Below are 26,970 nucleotides of genomic sequence, written 5' to 3' on the forward strand. Positions count from 1 at the left end.
TAGAGCCTCAATTTTATCTTATATATGAATTTTCTCTGTTACCTTCCCACCAAATCAATGTCCAGACATCTCCTGCCCTGCAAAATCCTGAAACAGCCTGGTCCCAAAGAATTTCCAATGCTGCCCAGCTGCTTCTTTGCAGGAGAGATTGTCAGGTGCACTCACTCAGCCACCATCTTGCCCCACTCCCCATTTACATATTGATGGTCCACAAGGTTCAATCTTCTCACTTTCCTTCTCATTCACCATAGTCTATTCAATGACCACATCCAAACCTATTGTTTCAAGGAGGAGGCCAAGGACTCTTAACTTTTCATATCTAGCCCAGCTCTCTCTCCTGAGTCCCACATGTGAATTTCTCACTTGTCTTTCATAAATCTCTCAAACTAAGGCTGTTACTCCACAGGTCTAAACCATTTTCTTTTTCAGTATGAATGTCACCACCTTCTGCCCAATTCTCTAAGCCAGAAACCAGATGATTTCCTTTATATTTCCCACTCTATCATTCTGAAATAATATTAGTCTGAAGATGTGTCAATACTATTTCCTAAATATATCTTCTCAATTCCACACCACCTCCCCATTTCTCACTGTAGACTTAGTCCATTATTTCATCACTGATAGCCTGGATTATTGTCACAAGCCTCCAAATATTTTCTCTGCTTCTGGTCCAGCCTCCTTCAAATTTATCTTCTACACTGCAGCTAGGACAGGTATAAAATTCAAAATATTTCTTATCTAAAACCATTCAATTATTTATATAGTTTGCATAATAAAATTCAAATCCAGCATTTTAGAACAGAAATCTCCAAACTAGACATTATCCACCTCTACAACTCATCTGTGAATCCCCCAACAGAATTATCTTACACTAAAGGTCAGCATATTCTAAACAGTGTTCCAAGGAACACTTCTTTCAGATATTAATAAAATTCTGGTCTAATAAGTTGGTGAACATGGGGAAATGAACTTAAACACAGTGATGGGCAGAGAGTGTAAACTATAATGTAAACTGTAATATACTTTAGCAGCAATGTTCCAAAATGTGCTCATCAATTGTAATAAATATACCACACTAATGGAGGATGTTGTTAATGTGGGAAAATGTGGAAAGGGTTTGGAGTGGGACATATCAGAATTCCCTCTATATTTTTTGTAACATTTATGTAGTCTAAGTATTTTTTTTTTAAATTTAAAAGTATATTTAAAAAAATAAACACAGTAATGGGCATTGAGGATATCCAAATAAGGAACAGAGAAGATAAAGTTTGAGTACTGAACTCCTGTTTTTCACTGAATAGCTACTAACATCTGAAGGCATTCAGTTTGGGAAATGTTACCAAAAGCATTTGGGAAAACTTAAAGTTCTGACAATATGCTCTACTCTCCTATTTCTTCACCTCTGCCTGGTGAGCCATCCATTCATTCAGTCATTCATTTGTTCATACACTCCAAAACAATCATTGGATATCAACTAGTATATGCTTTACATTCAGGGGGAGAACATGCTCTTGGTGACCCAAACTTTGTAAACATATGATTAAAACAGTCAAGATAAGTGCTCTGAATTTTGGAGCATAGTGTAAGGATCTGAGTTTGGCAGATCAATCGACAACAAGCTTCCCCCTCCCCCCCCCCCTTGACAGGGATATCCCTCAGATAGGAGTCAAATTTTTTTTTACTTTAGGTATTAAATGGAATCTTAGGTGTTAAATGAGCATATATTTACAGATGTCATATCTTTCCTTTAGGTTGATCCTTTTATTGTTATGAAGTCTCCCTCTCTGTTTGTAGAGGTATAGGTAAAGTATATGTACATGTCATGAAAGTTAAGTTGGTACCAAATGAAACATGATTTTATATATTAAGGATGTTGCATTTTAACCCCATGGAAGACACAGGAAAAGGAAATGACAATATATCCATATAGGAAAAGGAATGCAATCAATGTGGTACAATTCAAAACATCCAATACATATAATAGTAGGAAAAAAGGGTTGTGTTTAAAATGAATTCTTACCTTAGGACAAACTTTCTGGATAGAGTTAAGAAATTCATAATAATAATAATTTGAAAGAGTGGCAGAGTAAACTAGGCTGATGGGACAGTAGTGATCATGAGATTATTCTAGATAGATATTTTTCATTATGTTCATGTATCTAGTCAAGAAAACTAATATATTTTAAATAAAATGCAGATTTCTGGTTCTCCACACCAAATCACAGATAAAAATATCTGAGTATAAGGTATAGAAAATAGTATTTTAAATATGTTTCCTACAAGATTTTCATGTACAATAAAGATCGAACCTTTCTGTTGGGAGACTGTAATGAATTCAATAATTGAAAGGTTCAGAATCCTTGATGTAAGTCATATATATTGGCTTCTTCATTTTCCACTGACCACTAAAATATTATATACCTGGACCACAGTTTAACCTCCTGCCACAATGTCTTTAAATTATAGTTTTGTTTTTTATTTACCAAGAAAGGGTTCTTATTTGCTAAAAAAAAATTTATCTTTTTTATTATTGTTCTTTTTTATTAATTGTCTCTAATAACAGTTATATGTTATTTAATTATCCCTGTAAAAGCTATCACTTTCAGCATTCTTGCATCAGGAAAACTTTTTCTTAAGAATGGTATGTTTCCTTCTCTGTGAAAAACAAATATGTAATTGCTTTTTAGCCTGAGAAATATTTAACAAAAATGGTAAAAGCATGGCTGCCCTGATGGAAGGGGCTGAGGGTCAGAACTGTGTACTCTCAGTTTCCTCCATGACTCCTGCATTAATTTCCTCACTGCTATAATGGATTCCATATAATGGGTTGGCTTACCAACAGGGATTTACAGACTCAAGGTTTCAGAGGCCAGAAGGCTTGCTTCCTCCCAGAGTCAGTACTTAGAACTCACCAGCCATGTTGGTGCTCCTTGGCTTTTCTGTCATGTGCTGATGCATATGGCTGCATCTTCTCCTTTCTCTTCTGGGTTCTGTTGACTTCCAGCTTCAGGCTGCTTCCAGAGTTTCCTTTCCACATCCATTTGCTTTGCTTATAAGGACTTCAGCGACACTGGATTTAAGGCCCATATATTCAAAGGTCCTATTTACAAAAGTGTTCCCACCCACAGACCAGGGGTTGGAACCTGAACATACCTTTTGTGGGGGACATTATGCAATCCCCAACACCAAAGATACCCTCTGACAACTCACCTTTCCAATGGGACCCAGAAAGCAATAAAAAAAATCATTAAGTGAAAAATCACTTTGGAAATCAGTATTTCAAATGTCCACAATTCTCACTTTGCCCTGAACACTAATTCAGTCAAATTTGATGCAATTTGTATTAACTCTCTTTGTGAGAATGTTTACTTTTGCCTTCTTTATGGCTTTAACTTCTTTAGTGCTTTAGTTTCAAGAGAATTTTATAATTATTTCTATAAATATGTGTTTGTGCATATACTAAAAAACCATTATGGAAAGATGGGGTACAAATAGTCTGAATACATATTCATTATTATTATCTTTATTGAAATCTTGTGAACTCAAATGGCTTCTATTACTTTACAATGATTCTTCTGGGAAGATGGCAGATTAGCAAGACAGAGGACTCTTCTCTTCCAGAAAAATAGCTAGAGGACAGGCAGAAATGGCCTGGAAAGAAACTTCTAGGGGTCAGGACCCCAGGGGAAGCCTGGACACCACCCAGCAGATAGAGGGGCAATGGAAAAGAAAAGAACCATGGTGGCAAAACTATGAGTACATGCTGCAGTTGCCAGTATCCACCCCCACCATATAGTGAATTCTCAGGCCTCAGGGCCACTGGCTTCAAAGGGGGACCCACCTCCCAGAAGTGAGGAGAGAGCAAAAAAGCCTAAGGCTGGCTGCTTTTGACCCACAGCTTTGGTCTGCTGTGCCCTTGAGCTCCAGCAGCCTGGGTGGGGCCCTGCTATTGTTTGCCTGGGAGCCAGCAGGGGACTAATTGCCCTCTCTATTGACCAGGACTGACTGTTTGAATTAGGGGGCTCTTAGCCTCCAGGAAGGATCCTCTATCACTGTGATCTGGTCTGGTGGATGTAAACACACTCTGACCAGGCTTTGAATTGAGAAGGCTGACAAAGAGTGCCATGGCTGGGCCAAGGAAAAGCATATAAGGAACACAAATAAGCAAGAGAGGCATTTTCTGGTCTTTACAGTCTCCCTCCCCAAGGGCCTAGGAAGCAGGTCTGCAACACATTACTCTGCTCAGGGCCTAGATCTGAGCAACTAACAGGGACTATCCTAAGACCCAGAACAAGTTGAACCAAGAATCAAGGACACCAGTAACACACAGCCTCCTGCCGCTAAATCCCTATGAAAGGAAAGTGAGCGTCTGAGTAAACTCACCATTCAAATCAGATGCCTAGACATCAGGAAAAAGTTACAAGTCATTCTGAGAAAAGAGAAGAAATGACTCAAGAAAAGGAATCTATCAAAGTCCCCAGAAGAGACACAGGATTTCAGACAACTAACCAAGGAGATGCACACAAACTTCCAAAATCAAATTAATGAATTGAAAGATGATGTGGATAAAAAGATAAAAGATATAAAAAAGACAAGTGAGCACAAAGAAGAATTTGGAAGCCTGAATAGAAAAGTAACAGAACTCAGGGTAATGAAAGACACAAAAGTGGGATAAAAAACAAATTAGAGGGCAGCAGTTGTAGCTCACGTGGTTGAGGATCCACTTTTCATGTACAAGGTCCCAGGTTTGATCCCTGGCACCTTCTAAAAACAACAAATGAAAAAATGAACTCTCACTGCAGAGCAGATGTAGCTCAGTGGTTGGGCATCTGCTTACAATGCACAAGGTCCTGGGTTCAATTGTCAGTACCCCTTTAAGAGGAAAAAAACAAAACAACAACAACAACAAAACATTAGAGGCATACAACAGCAGTTTGAAATGACAGAAGAAACAGTAAGTGATGCAGAAGACAGAACAGCAGAAATGGAAGAAAGAAAAGAACAGAAAGAGAAAAGAGTGTGAAAAATTGAGCAAGGGCTCAGGGAGTTGAGTGATAACAGAAAACACAACCACATGCGTGTCATGTCAGTTCCAGAAGGGGAAGAGAAGGGAAAGGAGTAGAAAGAGTATCTGAGGTAATAAGAGCTGAAAATTTCCCAACCCTTATGAAAGTAATGACCTTGCATGTCCAGGGAGCACAGTGTACCCCAATCAGAATAAATGTGAATAGACCTACTCCAATAGGTCTATTCAGATTCATAGTAGGTCTAACAGGACTACTCCAATTGCCAAATGTCAAAGATAAAGAGAAAATTCTGACAACAGCAATGGAGAAGCAAACTATCACATACAATGGATGCCCAGAAAGATTTTTTTTGTGGATTTCTCATCAGAACTTGAAGAAGAGAAGACAATGGTGATGTGGGCTATGGGTGGAAGGCTCTTTGTCTCTTCAGAGATAACTAAGTTGTTTGACTTGTGGGTATGGAACGGTGGGGGGCTGCAGTCCTGCCCTTGGGGACTAGCAGCAGCTCCAGTCCCAGGAAATGTTTAACAATGCGGGGGCTATAAACTTTAAATATTTAGGGGAAATGCAAAAACCAAATATGCTAAAGGCTTATCTAGAATGTCTGGAGTCCATGCTAAAAGCTTACCTAAGATGTGGAAGATATATGCTAATTGAAGCCTATTGAGAACTGAAACAACGGGAACATTTGGCCTTTCCTCTCTGTATAAAAGACGTTTGAAAATCTTGTTCGGGGCTCGGGATTCAAACTGAAAGCTCCCGAGTCCGGCCGGCCGTCAATAAACCATTTTTCCTTCTCAAAATCATTCCTGAGTCCTGGCCTCTCTATACTCAAATAATTGAACTTCTCTTAAATTCCACAACAATGGCATGATGTAATTAGGATACTAAAAGAGAAAAACTGCCAGCTGAGAAATCTTTATCCACCAAAATTGGCCTTCAAATATGAAAGGTGCATTTAAAATACAAAGAAAACAGAAATTAAGAGAATTCATAAAAATGATTCCATTTTGTAGGAAATATTAAAGGAGACCTTACCACCTGACAGAAAAAGACAGGAGACAGAGGTTTGGAAGAGATTATAGAAGAAAGAATAGCAGAAAGGATAATCAAGAGAGTGAAAATACAGACAGAAATAAGACATGACATATGAAAACCAAAGAATAAAATGATAGAAGTAAATAATGCATTTACAGTAATAACATTGAATGTGAATAGATTAAACTCCCCAATCAAAAGATATAGGCTGGGAAGCAGACATGGCTCACCTGCTAGAGAATCCATCTACCACATGGAGGGCCCAGGGTTCAATCCCCAGGGCCTCCTGACCTGTGTGGTAAGCTGGCCCATGTGCAGTGTTGCTGCACTCAAGGAGTGCTCTGCCATGCAGGGGTGCCCCTGCATAGCGGTGCCTTATGTGTAAGGAGTGCGCCCCACAAGGAGAGCTGCCCCATGTGAAAAAAAAGTGCAGCTCACCCAGGAGTGGCACTGCACATGGAGAGCTGACACAGCAAGATGATGGAACAACAACAAAAAAGAATTTCCCAGTGCTGCCAAATAATGCAAGCAGACACAGAAGAACACACAGCAAATGGACACAGAGAGCAGACAATGGAGGGGGAAGGGGATAGGAATAAATAAAATAAATCTTTAAAAAAAAGATACAGGCTGACAGAATGGATGGAAAAACATGAGCCATCCATGTGCTGCCTACAAGAGACTCACCTTAGATCCAGGGATAAAAACTGCCTGAAAGTGAAATCTTTGAAAAAGATACTCCATGCTAACAGTAACCAAAAAAGATCTTGTCTTCTACACAAGTAAAAGAAAAAACTTGCCAACTTTGATGAGTGATTCTGCAGTTCTTTGGGATTTGAGGGTTCTATGACAATGGAAATGAGGCCATGGCCTCTTGTGGTTTAGAAAAGCCTGAGAGAAGAGAGAGAAGAGGCAGGAGGGGGAGGGGGAGGAGGGGGAGGAGGAACTGGAGGGAGGAGGGGAGAAATGGGACATAAATAATGGCAGGGAAGGTTCATGTGGTCAGAGAGAACCCTGCAAAGGCACTAATAGAAGAGGGGAAGCTTAAGTGAGCTAGGAGAAAAACCCTCTGACCAGGTTCTGTACTAGAGCAGAAAAGAAAAAATGCTTTAATTGATACTGGTAATGAAATCTAGCAAGAGACTTGCTCAATTGCAAAATTCCTTTTTCCTCCTAATTCATCTTGAGTATGTCTGTGTTGATAATACTTGTTTAACTTAATACCCTAGCTTTTAGTCATTTTTAGAACTAGAGAAACCTATTTCTTGAACAGGAACCAGTCAGGATTTTTGTGGCTCCTTTGCAATGTAGACACACCTTGTCCTTTTGGATGGCATGGAACTCTTCCATCAGCAGGTGACAACTCAGAACTGTGCAGGTGAGAGATATAGTAGAAAGAAAGTGTTCCTTTCAAGCACTATAAGAGCATTATAATTATGAGAGTTTCTTTTTCCTCCACTTCACATTATCTGTATATTTTTTGTTAGGTGAAAGTGACATAACATAAAATTAACGATTTTAACAGTACATTCTGTGGCATTTAGTACATTTACTATGTTGTGCATAAAATTTATCTAATTTCAGAACATTTTTATCCATTCTGAAGGAAAACTCATAGACCCAAAAGGAGTTACTCCACCTTCCCCACTCCCCTCAACCCCTGCCAGCCATTAATCCTCATTCTGTCTGTCTTTATTTGCATAGTATAGTGGGGGGTAGGGGGGTGGGAACCTTATATTTTTAATGTAACATTTGTGCTCACGGTAGCATAAAAAAAGACAAATAAAAATTTTTTTTAAAGTTTCCATTTATATGATAGTTTTTTGACATTACAGGAGTAATCTGTTTGGAGTGAGTACAAAAGTCCTAAAAGATGAATTACTGATAGTTTGTCCCAAGTATTGCTCTAAAATATTCCAAGTGTTGATTCACTTATAACCATAGCATTTCATAGGTCTTAATTTCCCTTGAAGATTTTCCACTCTAAAATCCTGCGTATCTTGGGAAACTACAATTCTGTTCATTTTAATTATTTTTATAATCTTGGGTCCTAGAATCATGACCTGTTAGTTGAAAAGGGGCCAGTAACCATCTGTTTACAATAAGACTTCCCGCTCCCCCCCACCCAGCGCACCTCCTGCTGCCCTTTATTGCGCTGCACCCTGAGCTTCAGTCTTCTGTGATGTAGAAGAATATTTATCTCACAACAGGGGGTAGGGGGTGGGGGGTGGGGGGGGTGGCTGGCAGCTCCTCTCAGGAGGCGTCCCCATTCCTGGCCAGGGGGATCCACGTGGCTGCCAGGCGCTGGCCGGATCTTGGGGGTGGGGAGACCCTCCTCCTGGAGGACACAGGTAGGGGCCCCGAAGTCTAGTGGGACGGGAGCACGCAGGAGCCTTACGTGCGCGGGTCCGCCTCAGGCTGTGGCAGGGGGGTGGGGCTCCTGGCAAGGGCGTGGCGGGCGCTCAGCCCCGCTGCTGGCCGCGCAGCCGCTTTCCCCACCGCTCAGCCCCGCCCCCTGAGGCCCCGCCCAGCACGCGGCGCAGCGGCTGCACCTTTCGGACCCTCAGGGGTTCCAGCCCCGGCGGTGTCCTGGTGCTTGGGCCAGGCCGAGGCTCCGCGCCCGGCAGCTAGCGCCGGCCCGGAACCCTCAGGTGGAGCGCATGGTCCCTTCTCAGACGCCCGCCTGCTCCTGGCTCGGAGCTCGGTACGTGTGCGGACCCCACCCGGGGGTGGCGGGGCGGGCCAGGGCGCGGGGCGCGGGGCTGCGGGGCCCGCCAGCAGTGCGGAAAAGCAGGCGAGTGGAGGTCCCCGCGCTGCGCTGAGGATGCGCCTGGCCCGCGCGGCCGCCAAAGCTCCCGCTGTGCGGTTGGGGCTGCCTTCACGGGGCCTGTGGGTGGTGGGGGGCCCGGGGCCTGCTTCAGTCTTTGGCATTTTTCCAGACACAGATAACTTGTTTATTCTGTGAAGTTAGTTGAATGAAATTACCTCGTTAGAGCTGCAGAGCTATTTACGATGTACCACCTTCTCTTATCCAAGCCCCAGTTGATAGGCATTTGTATTTTTTTCCCAGTTTTGATGGCCATGAACTTTGCTGTGGTACAAAGCAAAGTACAGCAGTTTGTCTTGGATAGATATCTCGGAGTGGAACTAGCAACAATGATGTAAGTTTATATATATATATATATTTTTAAAGATGTATTTATTTATTTAATCCCCCCCTCCCCCGGTTGTCTGTTCTCTGTGTCTATTTGCTGCATCTTGTTTCTTTGTCCGCTTCTGTTGTCGTCAGTGGGAGGGGAAGTGTGGGCGGTGCCATTCCTGGGCAGGCTGCACTTTCTTTCGCCCTGGGCAGCTCTCCTTGTGGGGCGCACTCCTTGCGCGTGGGGCTCCCCTATGCGGGAGACACCCCTGCGTGGCAGGGCACTCCTTGTGCGCATCAGCACTGCACATGGGCCAGCTCCACACGGGTCAAGGAGGACTGGGGTTTGAACCGCAGACCTCCCATGTGGTAGACAGACGCCCTAACCACTGGGCCAAGTCCGTTTCCCAGTTTATATTTTTAAGAAACTGACAAAGTGTTTCCCAAAGTGGTAGCACCTTTTGGCATTCTAACTAGAAAGGTATGAGGGCTTCAGGTTTTCCACATCTTCTTTAACAGTTGGTATTATCTTTCTTGATATTAGCCATTTTACTATGTCTATATGATGTCATAGCAGATTTTAATTTGTATTTCCCTAGTGATGAAAAGAATTGAATGTTTCTTCTCTGGTGAAAGTGTTATTTACATAGTTTCCCATTTTTAAGTGCTGTTTGTCATTTTTTTTAACAAATCATTTTTATCTGTATGTATCAACAAAGCATACCGTTCACCGCACAATCAGTGGTGTTTGGCAGCATCACATAGTTGTGCATCCATCACCTCCATCATTACTAGAGCATTTTCTTAATTTGAATAATAATTTAAAAAGTAAATCCATCACTTCTCCATCTGTGCTTCCTACTGTTCACAGCTCCCCTTTTTGGCTATTCTTGCACAGATACTTTTATTTCCCCTCTGTAAATTGATTTACATTTACATTTTATGTAAATGGGATCATACAATATGTTATACAATATATTTAGTTCATAGCGATCCTCTATTTATTGTATTTATCCTTTGTGTCTGGCTTGCTTCACTCAACATAATGTCCTCCAGGTTCATTGATGTTGTCAAATGTTTTAGGACTTCTTTTCTATTTTTTTTTAAGATTTATTTTTTATTTATTATTCTTCCCTTCTGCACCCCACCCCCAGTTGTCTGCTCTCTGTGTCCATTTGCTGTGTGTTCTTCTTGTTTCCACTGGTACTCTTGTCAGCAACACCCAGAATCTGTGCCTCATTTTGTTGCATCATCTTGTTCTGTCAGGTCTCCATGTGTGTGGCACCACTCCTGGGCAGGCTGCACTTTCTTTTGTGCTGGGTGGCTCTCCTCATGGGGTGCACTCCTTGCACGTGGGGCTCCCTTATGCGGGGGACACCCCTGCGTGCCACAGCACTCCTTGGGAAAATCAGCACTGTGTATGGGTCAGTTCATCACATGGATCAGGAGGCCCTGGGTTTGAACCTTGGACCTCCTATGTGGTAGGCAGATGCCCTATCTGTCTGGCCAAATACGCTTGCCCATTTCTTCTTAAATACTGCATAATATTCCATTGTGGGACTATACCACTGTTTGTTTATCCATTTGTCAGTTGATGGACACCTGGGTTCTTTCCAGCTTTTGACATTGTGACTAGCACTGCTATGAACATGAGTGTGCAGATGTGTATTTGTATCACTGCTTTCAATTCTGGGTGTAGACCCAATAGTGATAGTGCTGGGTCACTGGCATTTTTATTTATTTATTTCTCTCCCCTCATCCCCGCCCTGCCCCAGTTGTCTGCTCTCTGTGCCTATTTGCTGCATATTCTTCTTTGTCCACGTCTGTTGTTGTCAGCAGCACGGGAATCTGTGTTTCTTTTTGTTGCATCATCTTGTTGTGTCAGGTCTCCACGTGTGCAGCACCATTCTTAGGCAGGCTGCACTTTCTTTTGCACTGGGCAGCTCTTCTTCTGGGGTGCACTCCTTGCACATGGGGCTCCCCTATATGGGGGACACCCCTGCGTGGCAGGGCACTTCTTGTGTGCATCAGCACTGCACATGGGCCAGCTCCACATGGGTCGAGGAGGCCCGGGGTTTGAATCACAGAACTCCCATGTGGTAGATGGATGCCCTAACCACTGGGCCAAGTCTGCTTCCCTATATTCAACTTCTTTAGGAACTGCCCAACAGTCCTCCACAGGGGCTGTACCATTCTGCATTCCCACCAATTGTGAGTAAGAGTTCCTATCTCTCCACATCCTCTCCAACATTTGTAGTTCTCTGACTTTTTAATTGTGGCCATTCTGATAGGTGTGAAAAGATATCTCTTAAGTTATGATTTGCATTTCCCTAATCATTACTCATATTGAACATTTTTTCACATGTTTTCTCACCATTTGTATTTCTTCTTTGGACAAATATCTATTCATGTCTTTTGCATTTAATTGAGTCTTTTTTTATTTTTGAGTTGTAACATCTCTTTACATATCAGGGATCTTAATCCCTTATTGGACATGTGATTTCCAAGTATTTCCTTCTGCTGAGGCAGCTGTCTTTTGACCCTTTTGACAAAGTCCTGTGAGGTGTACATGTGTTTAATTTTGAGGAGGTCCCATTTATCCATTTTTTATTTTGTTTTGTGTGCTTTGGATGTAAGGTCCAAGAAACCACCATGTAGCACAAGGTCTTTAAGATGTTTACCTACATTTTCTTCAAGCAGTTTTATGGTGCTTTTATATCTAGGTCTCTGATCCATTTTCAGTTGATTCTTGTATGGGATGTAAGATAGGGGTTCCATTCCATTCTTTTGGTTGTAGATATCCAGGTCTCCCAGCACCATTTATTGAAGGGACTTTTTCCCCATTAACATGGACTTGGTGGGTATCTGAAAAACTAGTTGACCATGGAGGTGGGGGTTTATTTCTGGACTCTAAATTCTATAATACTGATCCATGAGTCTCTCTTTATGCCAGTGCCATGCTGTTTTGGCCACTGTAGCTTTGTAATATGTTTCAAGGTCTGGCATTGAAATTCCTCCCATGTTGCTCTTCTTTTTTAGAATGCTTTTGGTTACTTGAGTGCATTTTCCCTTCCAAATGAATTTGGTAATTGCCTTTTCTATTTCTGTCAAGTAGGCTGTTGGAATTTTTATTGGTATTACATTGAGTCTATAAATCAGTTTAGGTTGGATTGACATATTCATGATATTTAGTCTTAGAGTAAATGAACACAGAGTGTCATTCCATTTGTTTAGGTCATTTTAAATTTCTTTTACCACTGTTTTGTAGTTTTCTGCATCTAGGTCCTGTACTTCTTTGACTAAGTTGATGCCTACATATTGAATCTTTTTGTTGCTATTGTAAATGGAATTTTCCCCTGATTTCTCCTCTGATTATGCAGTACTACTGTACAAGAACACTGATTTCTGCATGTGGATCTTGTATTCTGCCACTCTGCTGAACTCATTTCTTATGTCAAGTAGCTTTGTTGTAGACATTTCAGAATTTTCTAAACATAGGATCATGTCATCTGCTGATAGTGCAAGTTTTATGTCCCCTTTTTCTATTTGGATGCCTTTAATTTTTTTTCTTCTCTAATTACTCTAGCTAGAACTTGTAGTACAATGTTGAATAGCAATGATGATAGTAGGCATCCTTGTCTTGTTCCTGATCTTAGATGGAAAGCTTTCAACCTTTCCCCACTGAGTACAATGTTGGCTGTGGGTTTTTCATATATGCCTTTTATCATATTGTGGCATTTTCCTTCTATTCATACCTTTTGAAGTGTTTTTTTTTAATCAAGAAAGAATGCTGGATTCTGTCAAATGCCTTTTCTGTGTCTATTGTGATCACCATGTGTTTTTTCCCTTCAATTTTTTTTAATGTGGTGTATTATGTTGATGGTTTTTTTTATGTTGAGCTAACCTTGCAACCAGGAACAAATCCCCCTTGGTCATGATGTGTAAGTCTTCAATAATGCTGCTGGATTCAATTTGTCAATATTTTGTTGAGAATTTTTGCATCTGTGTTCATTGAAGAGATTGGTCTGTACTTTTCTTTCCGTGTAGTGTCTTTATCTGGCTCTGGTGTTAGGGAGATGTTGGCTTCATAAAAAGAGTGGGGTAATTTTCCCTCCTCTTCATCATGTTGGAAGAGTTTAAACAGGATTGTTGTTAATTCTTTTTGAAATGTTTGGTTGAATTTATCTCTGAAGTCATCTGGCCCTGAGCTTTTCCTTGTTGGGAGGTGTTTGATGATGGATTCAGTCTCTTTAAATGTGGTTGGTTTGTTAATTCTTGTATTTCTTGTAGTGTCAGTGTAGGTTGGTTGTGCCTTTCTAGGAATTTTCCCATTTCTAGGTTGTCATTGTTGGCATACAGTTTCTCATAATATCGTCTTTTGATTCTTTTTATTTCTGTGGGGTCAGTCATTACTTCCCTCCTTTCATTTCTGATTGTATTTATTTGCCTATTTTTCTCCTTTGTTAATCTTGCTAGCGATTTGTCAATTTTACTGATCTTCTCAAAGGACCAGCTTTTTGGTTTTGATTTTATCTATTTTTTTTGTTGTTGTTGTTCTCAATTTCATTTATTTCTGCTCTAATCTTTATTATTTCTTTCCTTTTGTTTGCTTTGAGGATTGGTTTGCTGTTCTTTTTCCAATTTCTCTAGGTGTTCAGTTAAGTCTTTGAGTTTAGTGCTTTCTTCTTTTTTAATATAGGTGTTTAGGGCTATAAATTTCCCTCTCCAGACTGGCTTTGCTGTATCCCTTAAGTTTTCATAATTTGTGTTCTCATTTTCATTTGTCTATACATTTACTGATTTCACTTGCAATTTCTTCTTTGATCTACTGATCATTTAAGAGTGTGTTGTTTAGACTCCACACAGTTTCAAAGTTACCTTTTTCCTGTCTATTCTTGATTTCCAATTTCATTCCATTTTGATCTAAGAAGGTGCTTTGTATAATTTCAGTCTTTTCATATGTATTGAGACCTACAGTGTGCCCTACATGTGGTGTATCCTGGTGAAGGGTCCATGGGCATGTGAGAAGAATGTATAACTTGCTGCATTTGGATGCAGCATTCTGTGTATCATTAGGTCTAACTCATTTATAGTTCTTTAAATTCTCTGTTTCCTTGTTGATCTTCTGTCCAGTTGTTCTGTCTCATAATGTGAGTGGTGTATTAGAGTCTCCAGTGATTATTGTACAGATGCTTGTTTCTCCCTTCAGTTTTGACAGAGTTTGTCTTATGTATTTTGGGGCACCGTGGTTAGGTGCATAAATATATCTTGGGTTGTCCTTTTAATTAATATATAATGGCCTTCTCTGACTCATAACTTTTTTTCACTTCAAGTCTGCTTTGTCCAATAATAGTATAGCTGTCCCTGCTCTTTTTTGGTTACTATTTGCATGGAGTATCTTTTTCCAACTTTTTACTTATAGCTGGTTTGTATCTGTGAGTCAAAGGTGGGTCTCTTGTAAGCAGCATATGGATGGCTTATGTGTTTATTATCCATCCTGTCAATCTATATCTTTTGTTTGGTGCATTTAATCCATTAACAATCAATGATAGGACTGTAAATGCATTGTTTACTTCCTACATTTTATTCTTTGGTTTTCATGTGTCATGTCATATTTTGGTGTCTTTTTTCTCTTGGTTATCCTTTCTGCTCTTCTTTTGTCTCTACTCTCCTCCAGGCCTTTCTCTTCTTTTTCTTTCAGGCTCTATGGCTTCCTTATTATTTCCTGCAATTTGGATTCTCTTTTACAAACTCTCTTAGTTTCTGTTTGTGGATATTTTATACTCACCTTCATATTTGGAGGACAGTTTTGCTGGGTGCAGAATTCTTGGCTGGTAGTTTTTCTCTTTCAGTCTCCTTATTGCATCATACCACTGTCTTCTTACCTCCATGGTTTCTGATGAGAAATCCATACTATTACTGGGCATCCCTTGTATGTGATGATTTGCTTCCCTTACTGCTCTCAGAATTTTCTCTTTATCTTTGACTTTTGACATTCTGAATAATATATCTTTTGGAGTATGTCTATTTGGATTTATTCTGATTAGGATAAGGTGGGCTTCTTAGACATGCAGGGTAATTCCTTTTGTGAGCATTGGGAAATTTTAACTATTCCCTTAAATACTCTTTCTAATCCTTTTCCCTTCTCTTCTCTTTCTGGAACTCCCATCACATGTATGTTGTTGTCCGTTTTCTGTTGTCATTCATCTCCCTGAGCCTCTGCTCAATTTTTTTTCCCGTTTTTTTCCTCCCTCTGTTCTTTTCTCTCTTCAGTTTCAGCTGTTCTGTCTTTGGTATCACTTATACTTTCTTCTGTCCTTTCAAGTCTGCCTGAAATTGTTGTAGACCTTTAATGTGTTTTTGATGTCACCTATTGTGTCTTTCATTCCCATGAGCTCTGTTGCTTTTCTGTTCCACATTTCAAATTCTGTTTTTTGCTTGCTCAACGTCTTCTTGATGTCATTCATCCCTTTAGCCATATTGTCCTTCAACTCATGAATTTAATTTTGGAAATTGGTACACATCTTGTTAATTAGTTCTCTCAAATCCTGCATCTCTTCTGGGACTTTGATATATTCCTTTTCCTGGGCTATGTCTTCCATTTTCTTCTTCTGGCTCATAAATTTTTGCTGATTCTAGGCACCTGATTAGTATGTAGTTTACTCAGATGCTCAATTTCTTTGTCTTTTGTTGGGATTTGTAGCAGGAGGCTGTGTGTTACTGTTGCTCTTTGATTCTTGATTCAACCTGGATCATTAGGCTTGTCCCTGTTAGTTGCTCAAAGGTGTAACACAGCCTGGATCAATCTGAAAGGGTCCTACCTGGAGCCTAAGAGCCTTGTAATTTGAACTTTCTTATAAAAAAAGTCTCTAACCTTCTCTGGCAGCCCCCTCCCATTTTCTGGGTAAGAAATAATTCCACTCCCTTCTCCATCTTCAACAATCAGTCCCCGTTCATAGAGGAGATTGAGAGGGTCAGGTTTCTTTACTCTCTTGCAGCCTCCTAAGGCAAACAATGGCAACGCCTCCCTGGCCTGGAAGGGGCTGTGGGACACAACAGACCAAATTTGTGGGTCAAAACCTGAGTCAGCCTTAGATCTTGTCCCTCTCTTCCCTGTTTTCTGGGAAGGTACATCCTCCACAATCAGTGCCAGCTATAAGAGAGGGAGATTGAGAATATTGGATTTCTCCAGTCCTGTTTAGTGTCCCAAGGTAGACAACAGTGTGGAAGGGCTGGTGGGACACAGCAGACCAGAACTGTGTGTCAGAAGCTATCAGCCTTAGGCAGTGCTCCTCTCTCTCCCCTTTCTGGGGATGGTAGATCCCTGGATACCCCTTTGTAGTCAGCTCAGAGGCCTTTGTGTCCTTTTTAAATTTATTTTTAAAAGATCCTTAGATTACATAAAATATTACATTAAAAAATATGAGAGATTCCCATATGCCCTACTCCCTACACTCCCACTGTTCCCAACATTATCAACTTCTTGCACTAGTGTGCCACAATTCATTACAATTGATGACCAGATTTTGAAGCATTGTAACTAAGCATTTATTGTAGTTTATACTCTCTCATACTCAATTCTGTAGGTTATGGCAGAATATATAATGGTCTGTGTATTAATCAGGGAAAGGGGTACTGATGTAAAATACCAGAAATTGTTTTTTTTAACAAAGGGTATTTATTTGGGGTAGGAGCTTATAGATAGCAGACCATAAAGCATAAATTACTTCCCTCACCAAAATCTATTTTTACGTGTTGGAGCAAGATGGCTGCTGACATCTTCAAGGGTTCAGGCTTCCTGTGTTTCTTCCCTTCCAGGGTATTGCTTCTCTCTGGGTTCAGGGTTCCTTGCTTCCCAGGGCTCCAGCTTCAGCATCAAACTGCAACATCAAAACTACAACATTAAGAACACTTAACTCTGTCCTTTGCCTTGCCTTTTATCTTTGTGTCCCTGCTGATCAAAGGGTAGGGACTCAATGCCCTTCTGGCACAAGTGACTAACATAATTACCTAATCAAGTAAACCTATGAATCCAACATAATTTAATATGCCCCCCTAAAAAAGATCAGTTTACATACATAATCCGATATTTCTTTTTGGAATTCATCCATAATATCAAAATGCTACAGCCTGTATCTGTCATTGCAATGTCATTCAGGTCTATTCCAAGTCCTGAAAATGCGCCCGTATTATACCTCTTTTTCCCTCTCCCTGACTTCAGCACCACCAGTGGCCATTGTCTCCACATCAATGAATAGTTTTTCCATTGATAGAACCACAGTACATCTATAGTAGAACACCAGTAAGTTCACACTAATCTATATTTTATTCCCCAATCCTGAGGATTCTGGAATGGTGATGCCTGCTCTACCTGAGAGGTGACTTTGAACTCATTTGGCTAATAGATGAGACTTTCTTGCTTGCAGTTGTTGACTTTCTCAGTTTCTTGGTATGGTGGTTGTCCATCCTCACCTCCTTGTTAGTTGTCCTGGGTGAGGCCAATGAACTGGAGAGTAGGCGTTACACCTCCACTGAGTCTCAGGGCCCAGCTGACACATGAACCATCCAGAAATTCAAGTCTTTTGGATGTACACCTACCAATTCCAGCATCAACTATAGGTTCAAATAAAAGAGATAGAAGAGGCATGTGTAGAGAAGCACATTTGAGTCCAACTCTGTCACACTTGGGAGCACAAACTCCAAAGGAGGACCCAGTGGCCAGGCATCAATCTCTGGAGCTATCTGCCCTGAACATATGAGCTGGGTATCTCTGGATCCCTCAAGTGTCCCACTATTTGTGGTAGCATCTGCTTCGGCAGTCTATGACATCCTGCAGAGACATTTTAAGTGTAAATCTCTGATGGCTTCCTGGCTTACCTTGAAGTCTCTTAGCCATATAAACTCATGTATCTTTACCTTTCCCTCCCTTTAGTTCAGTGTCCAGTCTCATTCCTGGGAGTCATGTCCCACATTGGGGGAGAAAGTAATGCATTTTTATGCTGAGTTTGGCTTAGGGAGAGGGCACATTTGAGTAACATGGAGGCTCTCAGGAAATAACTTCTTAGGTATCCTACATCACTGGGCTAAGTTACAAATTTAAGAGCAAAAAGTACATAAGCATAGTCATCAATCTCAAGGGTATATCAATAGGCCATCCTTTTTCACTAGTCCTTGCTCCTTGGGGGATTGTTGCTGTAGCGTTAGAGAATGTGGCAGAGCTCCCAAGGATAGGACTTCAGTATTCTTTCAGTTATTGTGTGAATCTCTACCCACTGTGGCAATGCCCCATGAACATTTGAACATATTTATATACCTTGTATATATCCCCACATGAACTTCCTTCCATATATCCCCCATCACAGACACCCCACACCAGTGGTCCTCCCCTACCATAGGTGTAACCCTTTTGTTATCTAAAACTTCTTCAAAAATGAAGCCAAGAATATTTTCAAATTCACTTAATAGGAAAATGAAATAATAACGAAAGGTTTAAACATCATAAATAAAATACATAACAATTTAAGAAAACAAAAACTAAAATAGGGTTAAAAAAGGGATATTTAAAAAATGAAAAATAGTTAAAAAATTAAGTTTTGCCTTTCATCACTGTAATATATGTTGTCCTATATGTACAGTTACATTTTCTTCCATTACTTCCCCAGTATTTTACCTTTTTCATTTTTTCTTCAAAGCAGTTATAGGTCACAGTAAAGTCATACAGAATATAGGGGACTCCCATATACCCAACATCCCCCCCCTTTTTCACCTTTCCTTTTTAAGAACCTTTTTTTCATATGGATGGTACATTTGTTGCAACTGATGTACAAATATTAAAACATAGCTGCAAGCTATGGTCAGTGGTTTCTATTATGGTTTACATTTTAGACCATATATCTTTATGCATTTTTGATGAAACTTAACATGGCCTATATCCATCATTGCAAGATCATACAGAACACTTCCTTTGCCCCCTAAATACCTACTCTTCCACTGATCCCTTTCCTCCCTCTCCCTCCCCTCAGGACCCACTGTGCCCACAAGGCTTCACTCCTTGAAGGACAAGATTTGTAATTCTTGCAACAATGCTGACACAGTCGTCTGTACTCCCCTATTGGGAACCACCCATACTCTCCAGAGACACCCTCCCCTGTGTTTGAGAACATATCAAGACTCCCCTGTATGGGAGTTTAACTCCTTTCCACTCATTATGTGGGTCTCCCCCACTGATCGAACACACTATGACAAAAGCATCACTTGCACCTTCTCTAGAAGACTACTCAGGTATGCCCTGTCCTAAATGTACCTCTGTCCAGCACCCTAAACCAGTAGCCCTTCCTTGTCATATTGCCAAAACAATTTTCTCAGCATTGTAGTCTCAACCACATACCTGCCAATCCCCAGTGTTCACCTGCTACCTTCCCAACCCTTCCCCCATTTCCATGGACCATCCAACCCATCCTCCTTACCCTAGCTCCCTGTCAAGCTTGTACCACCCAACCCAATAGTATCCCTACACCCCTGTCATATCCCTTTACTGCACAACTACTCACACCTTATCATAGATTTCACCCCTATGGGCATTGGGTCACAACCTTCTCCTTTCTATTTCCTGTAAACCTATCTTCCAGACTCTAGCTCCCTGAGTTGGCTCACTTAACTTAATTCTTATCAAAGAGGTGATGTAATATTTGTCCTTCAATGCCTGGCTTGCTTCATTCAACATAAGGCCCTTCAGATTCATTCATGTTATCCCATGTGTTGTACTGTATTCCTTCTTACAGTTGAATAATATTCCATTGTATGTATAGACTACATTTTGATTATCCATTCATCTCTTAGTGGGCATTTGGGTTGATTCCAGTTTTGGCAATAGTGAATAATGCTGCTACGAACATTGTTGTGCATAATCAGTTCTTGTCTTTTGTTTTCAGTTCTTCTGGATATATACCCAGCAGTGGAATTGATGGGTCTTATGACAGAACTACAGTTAGATTTTTGAGGAAATCCCAAACTGTCATCCGAAATGGCTGGGCCATTCTACATTCCCACCAGCAGTAGATGAGGGCATCCATTACTCTGCATCCTCTCCAACACCTTAGTCCTCTGATTTCTTTAATGTCCACCAGTCTGATAGAAGTAAGATGGTATCTCGTTGTAGTTTTGATTTGCATTTCCCTAATAGCTAGTGATGTTGAACCTCTTTTCATATGCTTTTTAGCCTTTTGTATTGCTTCTTTGAAGTGTCTGTTCAAATCACTTGTCCATCTTTAAAATAGGTTGTTTGTCTTTTCATTTATTTATTATTTTTAAAAATTTATTTAATTCCCCCCTCCCCCGATTATCTGTTCTCTGTGTCTATTTGCTGCATCTTGTTTCTTTGTCTGCTTCTGTTGTCGTCAGTGGCACGGGAAGTGTGGATGGCGCCATTCCTGGGCAGCCTGCACTTTCTTTCGTGCTGGTTGGCTCTCCTTATGGGGTGCACTCCTTGCGCATGGGGCCCCCCTACATGGGGGACACCCCTGTGTGTGGGGGGTGCTCCTTGCGCACATCAGCACTGCGCATGGGCCAGCTCCACACAGGCCAGGGAGGCCCAGGGTTTGAACCGCGGACCTCCCATATGGTAGACGGACACTCTAACCACTGGCCAAGTCCCTTTCCCATGTCTTTTTATTTTTGAGATATAGGATTTTTTCTTTTTACATATGCTGGATATTAGGCTCCTATCAGATATTTGGTTACCAAATACTTTCTACCATTGTCTTTTCCCTTTCATCGCAAACTTCTTTCTGGTGCAAATGGTTTTAATTTTGAGGTGGTCCCATTTATCTATTTTTTTCTTTTGCTTCTCATGCTTTGGGTTTGAAGTTCATGAAGACATTTCCTATTACAAGGTCTTATAGATGCTTCCCTACTTACCTTCCAAGGTCTTTATGGTCTTGGCTCTTATAATTAGATCTTTGATCCATCTTTAGTTAGTTTTTGTATAAGGTGTGAGATGGCTATTCTTTTGGATATTCATATCCAGTGTCCAAGCACCATTTCTTGAAGAGGCCATTCTCTCCCAGTTGAGTGGCTTGGTGGCTTTGCTGAGGATCAAATGACTGTACATGCCATGATCTATATCAGAACTCTCAGTTCAGTTCCATTAGTTATTGTCTGTTCTTGTGCCAGTACCATGCAATTTTGACCACTGTAGCTGTGTAGTATGCCTTAAAGTCAGGTAGTGTGATTCCTCCAATTTCATTTTACTTTGTCAGTATGTCTTTGAATATTCAGGCACTCTTGCCCTTCCAAATAAATTTCATAGTAAGTCTTTCCAATTCATTAAAAAACATTGTGTTGATTTTTATTGGGATTGCATTAAATCTGTAGATTAGTTTGGGTAGGACAGACATCTCAATGATATTTAGTCTTCTTATCCATGAGCAGGGAATATTCTTCCATTTATTTAAGTCTTCTTTGTGGGAGGAAGGGCACCCGGCTTGCCACAGTAGCAAACGGTGCGGCAAGAAGTGATACCGCCTCTGCCCACTGGGCCTAGATAAGGGTACCACGCCTGACTAGGCCTTTGCTGCTAACGGCTGGCCGGCGCTGCCCTCCCCCTTTTTATCTCCCGCCTAATCCAACATCCGACCAGCTCTCACTCCCCCTTTCCCCTCCCCTATTCCAAACCTCTCAGCCAGCCCTCTGCCTAGCAGCCGCTTAACAATCACCTATCAGGAAGCAGTACCCGCCCGCACCTATCAAATCCCTCCACGCAGTCCCTAACCCTATAAAGCTATGTCCCCTTCCGCAATAAACCGGACTTGCGTACAGACCTGGTCTCCACGGCATTCATCCTCCCCTCGCCGTGCATCCTCCATGCCTGAGAGCCCCTCTGATGCTGTCTGCCGTAGCATCAGACGCCACTGCGGTCTAGTCTGACCCCTCCAAACCCTCCCGTCAGCATCGGGGTGCAAGCCGCCCCAGCCGCAACTGGCGCCCGAACAGGGACCGGGGCCGGTCCGACGTGACTGCTGCCTCACCCCCGTGGGACCTCGCTCCCACCCCTTCGCCACGCTCTCAAGGTAAGGACCCCCGTTATCGGCCCCTGGCAGAAAAATGGGCGGACATCTATCTTCCCGCCAAGCGCCGCAAGTCAGAGCACTTGCTGGCCTACTAGCCTGCCACCAATGTAAAGTTTCGGGCAGGCAACTCCAGGCTTGCTGGGATCTACTGGTCCCCTTCAACCTCTGGCTTTCACTGCCAATCTCTCGGACCCTGATACCTATCTGAAATTGGCCCCGCCTATCAACAAGGCCAGCCACAAGCCCGAAAATCCACACAAGCTTATAAGGCAATCAACTCTGTTCCAGCAAACGCCCACCCCCTTTCACAACTCTTTGGGCTCCCTACTATCTACATGACAATGTAGCTCTGGGCTAGTGAAGGCCGATATAATTAATCCACTGGTATGAGAGAAAAACGTGGCAACATTTGTGTTTTGTTTTATTTCCATGCTAATTCTAATTGGACTTCTTTAACCAAGATATTAAAATTAGTACAAAAATTTTATCAAGGTTTAAAAAGAAATTTTCAGTTGTAAATCAATAGTTTACTCCTGAACTTCAAGTCTCACTATAGTCTTACAGTAATTATCTAAAAATGTGTGCTAATCATCTGCCTAACTGCTGCTCGGGTTATTTTAGCTGATTGCTGATAACTAATAGGAATGTTTCCGAGCACAGGCTTTCGTGTTGCAGGCAGCATGGATTCCAGAGAAAATCTTGAAAGGTACAATCTAAAATGTGCTATATAACAGAGGATTTAAAAGCAGCTATACCAAGAAAGTAAGAATTATGAGTTAATTGTAAACTGTATGTTTCTGTTACTGTGTTGTGATTGTTCTGTGTTTGTCTGTTCGTTCAATGTCAGTGTATATTTTAATACCTCCGGATGGTAAATATAAATTAATAAAAATTTATAAAAGAGCTCTATCCAAGTGGCCAAAAATTAAATAAGCGCTTATATTAATACTTAAGTTTATTATATCAATACATGAGCTTAAATGTTAATAAGATATCTACAATAATAGAAATTGTAAGTCTTGATTGACAAGATTAACTGTATGTCTTCATAAAAGGTTGTTCTTGCCCAGATTAAAATGAATAACTTATTTTTCTTCACAGGATAATATAAAGAATGTAAAGCTTAAATGAATATTAAAAAAGGTTTAAAGTTTGTGAAAATGCTAACTGAAATGTAATAAGTTTTGCAAAAAGGTGTATTTTGTCCTAAAGTAGGATGACTAGTTTTTCATGAACTCTTGAAACTTAATTTGCAGATGGCAAGCTGTAAAAGGTATTGTGATAACTTTAAGTAAGGGAATGTGTTCTATAAACATAAAATTTGTCTTCAATAGTCTATATGGTTATAAATAATTATAAGAGGTTTAATGAAGCATTGTTTACATTAAAGTATTAAATGGCTAATTCCAAAAGGTCATTCTTAAATATATATAAAACTGAATTGATGATGATAATAATAAAAGGTAATTTTATAACAGGAAAGATTGGCAGCAACCAGCCTCCCTGCCAACTTACTTTTGGAAACTGTTGCTAATATTGCATGCTACTAAGTATTTAAAGAAAAGTTCATTATTTTAACAAGCTTGTTTAATGTTCACAGTATTGTTATAAGAGGTTTGCTTGATAACTTTGATGTAGGCTATATGGAATGTGTTTTTATTATTAAGGAAACAGAAAATAATTTTGTCCTGAAATAAAATAATTGACTATTGGAAAAAGTAGAGTATAGGATGAAACCTGAGTGAATGCTAAAACTGCAGAAGATTAATGGACAAAGAATTTTTACAGTTAAAGTTAAATAAAATTTAATGGGTCTATCTATAAAATTTTACAAGCTTTGGTGTCGGGTAGTATGCTGATGCAAAGTTAATTTTTTTGTTCTTTCTCAAGGCCTCTCACCATTAATCTGTTTTAGTAAAGTTCTTATCCTCAGTCAGTATACAAAGAGAGTCTGTCTTATATTTCTTGTGCTTATCATTTCCTCGGTGTTCCAAGAAGGAAAGCTTTATCTCTTAAAGGAACATAACGTTCAAAACTGCTTTCTCAAGACCTAATCCTGAACAGTGGCCTTTTGTTCCAAACTAATTATAAGAGATTTGTTCTTTTACCTTGAAAGAAAAATTAAAGTAATAATTAAGTTCATTTAATATGTTATAAGCTAAATAAAGGTGTTTTACAACGTTATAAAATTAACAACTTTTTCTTCCCTTAAACCCTCTATTAATTAAAGTCATATGGATAAAAAGTTTCTATGAATGCTTAAAAGTGTATAAAGTTACCAATATTTCAGCATAATATTAAAGAAAAGTACAATGTGGTTAATTATAGTTTTAATTACTATAAAAGAGTATATGTCACAAAAACAACCCCTTACCATAGATTAAAGTAACAACACTAGTATGCAGCAATCCCAAATACTGCTAGTTTGTTACAAAAAGTTAAAGTCCAGCTGTATTGCTATCACTTTGTTTTAAAACTTGCTGAGACTCTCTTTAGTGTCTTACACAAATCAAGCCAACTGCATTCCTTTATCTGTAAGAACCCAACAATAAACTTTTGCAGTGCTTTTCAAGGCTATGTGCATAGCCCAACCATCCTGTACAGTATTTACTGATAGTAATAGTAATGGAAAAGCAGCATACGTTACTTTTCAAAAAGAACAGGTTTAGCCAACTCCTTATTCATCTGCTCAATGCACAGAGCTTTGAGCCATCATTAAAGTTTTACAAATGTTTTAAGAGTCCTTGAATATTGTCTCTGATTCTGAATATGTATGCCTTACTGATAAGCACACCACTGCCCTTTTCTCTGAAAACCCCCGTGCTCAAATTCTTCTAGAAATCTTCCACGGGACCTTTAACTGCCATTACCCCCCCCACACACAAGTTGCTCCAGGGCCTCACAAGGCTCCCCCTCTCCCCACTATACCACCCTTTCCCTGGCTCCAAGCCTCTCTCCAACTCCACTACTGTCTTCACGGATGCCTCTAAGACCAAGTTTACTTATATTGCCTACTCTCCCAGCCGTGACTTGCCAACCGTTTACTGCCAAACCCATCCCGGATCGGTTCAGGTGGGCAAGCTATTAGCCATCCTCACTGCCTTCCAACACCACGGCAATGAGCCCGTCAACATCTTCACTGATAGTACGCCCTGCAAGTTTGTTCAGTTATTGCCCACGCTGTTTTCTTTCCACGTGACACGCCCATTAATCAAGCACTCCATGCCTTGCAGCGAGAGCTCAAGCTCCGCACACAGCCATAGTACATTTCTCATATTCGCAGCCATTCAGGGCTGCCCAGGCCTCTAGCCATGGGTAATTCTGCTGCCAACTAAACCGTCTCCACCCATACAATAGCCACTGTTGGAGACTTGGTCAATCAAGCCAAACTTCTCCATTCTAAGTTCCACTTTTCAGCAGCCTCACTTCAACGTCTTTTGCCGGGCCTCCCCAAGGAAACGTGCAAGCATTTGGTGCGTGCCTGTAAAACATGCGCCCCCTTCTTGCCGCTTGGACCGTTGCAGCCACAAGGGGTCAACCCCTGCGGCCTCAAGCCAAACTCCCGATGGCAAATAGACGTCACCCATGTGCCATCATTTGAGCGCCTCAAGTATGTCCATGTCACAGTCGACACCTTTTCTCACCTTTGCTATGCTGTCCCCTTACTGGGAGAAACAGCCAAGCATTGCATTAAAGCATTGCGGCAAGCCATCTTATTCATGGGAGTTCCTTGGGATGTTAAAACCAATAATAGGCCTAGGTATTGCAGCTCCTCATTCGCTGCATTTCTCCAGCTCTACAACATTACTCACCACTTCGGCATTCCATACAACCCCCAGGGGCAGGCTATAGTAGAATGCATCCACCGCCAGCTCAAAGTGCAAATTCAATAAGAGAAGGATCTACGCCCACATAGTCAACCAGGCGACATTATCACTGCCTGCCTCATTCACATAAACCTCCTCTCCTTTGATAAAAATGGTCTTTCCCCCCTCCATAAGCATTGGGGCCCCTCCTACGCACCAACAGTTGCCCCGATGGTGTTTTGGAGGGACCCAGAAACAAACAATTGGCAGGGACCCAGTCCCCTTCTCACCCAAGGCAGAGGGTTTGCTTGTGTCTTTCAGAAAATGCCTCCCAGCCGCTCTGGATCCCTGAAAAAAACGTCAAACCCGCCACCGGCCAGTAGCAGGTTCCAACGATGGATGATGAGAGCACTCGCCCTTCGGATGGAGAGGCTAAATATAGCCGCAGATCTAGCTCATGACACCCTCCTCCTTGGACAGCTAGTACAGCTTGCTGTCCGTGCCTTAGCTTCAAACAAAAAACCTAAAAATCTACACTCTCTCCTGCTTTTCATGTTAGCTCTGCTCCCCTCCACTACGGACCAGGCTAGTATAAGCTATCGGCCCTTTAACTGGACACTCTCTTTGGCAGCAGGAAAAGCTCCTCGCTAATAACATTACTGTGGGTGCTCCCTCCTTCACAGTGCACAAATGTAATCTTGCCAACCTTCCTGTCATCAGTTCCCTCATAGACGTTACACACAAAACTCACCGGTGTTGATACAGCTCACTTACAGGCCTTGATGGCCCCTATAATCATGAAGTCTCAGGCTTCTATATTTGTCCTTCCATGGCCAGAGGCTGCCATGACCCAGCGCACTATTACTGCCCCTCCTGGGGGTGCAAAACCATGG

The 26,970-nt window shown here is 41.1% G+C and overlaps 1 long non-coding RNA gene across 1 annotated transcript; it reads left to right on the top strand.

The window, feature by feature from the left end:
• Positions 1 to 9,141: 9,141 nt before the first annotated feature.
• On the top strand, positions 9,142 to 26,611 carry LOC131277605 (uncharacterized). Its single transcript, XR_009184745.1, has 2 exons — positions 9,142 to 9,226; positions 26,399 to 26,611. It is a non-coding gene; the product is annotated as an uncharacterized lncRNA (long non-coding RNA).
• The last annotated feature ends 359 nt before the right edge of the window (positions 26,612 to 26,970 follow it).

Source organism: Dasypus novemcinctus, unplaced genomic scaffold, assembly GCF_030445035.2.
Source record: "Dasypus novemcinctus isolate mDasNov1 unplaced genomic scaffold, mDasNov1.1.hap2 scaffold_177, whole genome shotgun sequence".
Taxonomy (NCBI): Eukaryota; Metazoa; Chordata; class Mammalia; order Cingulata; family Dasypodidae; genus Dasypus; species Dasypus novemcinctus.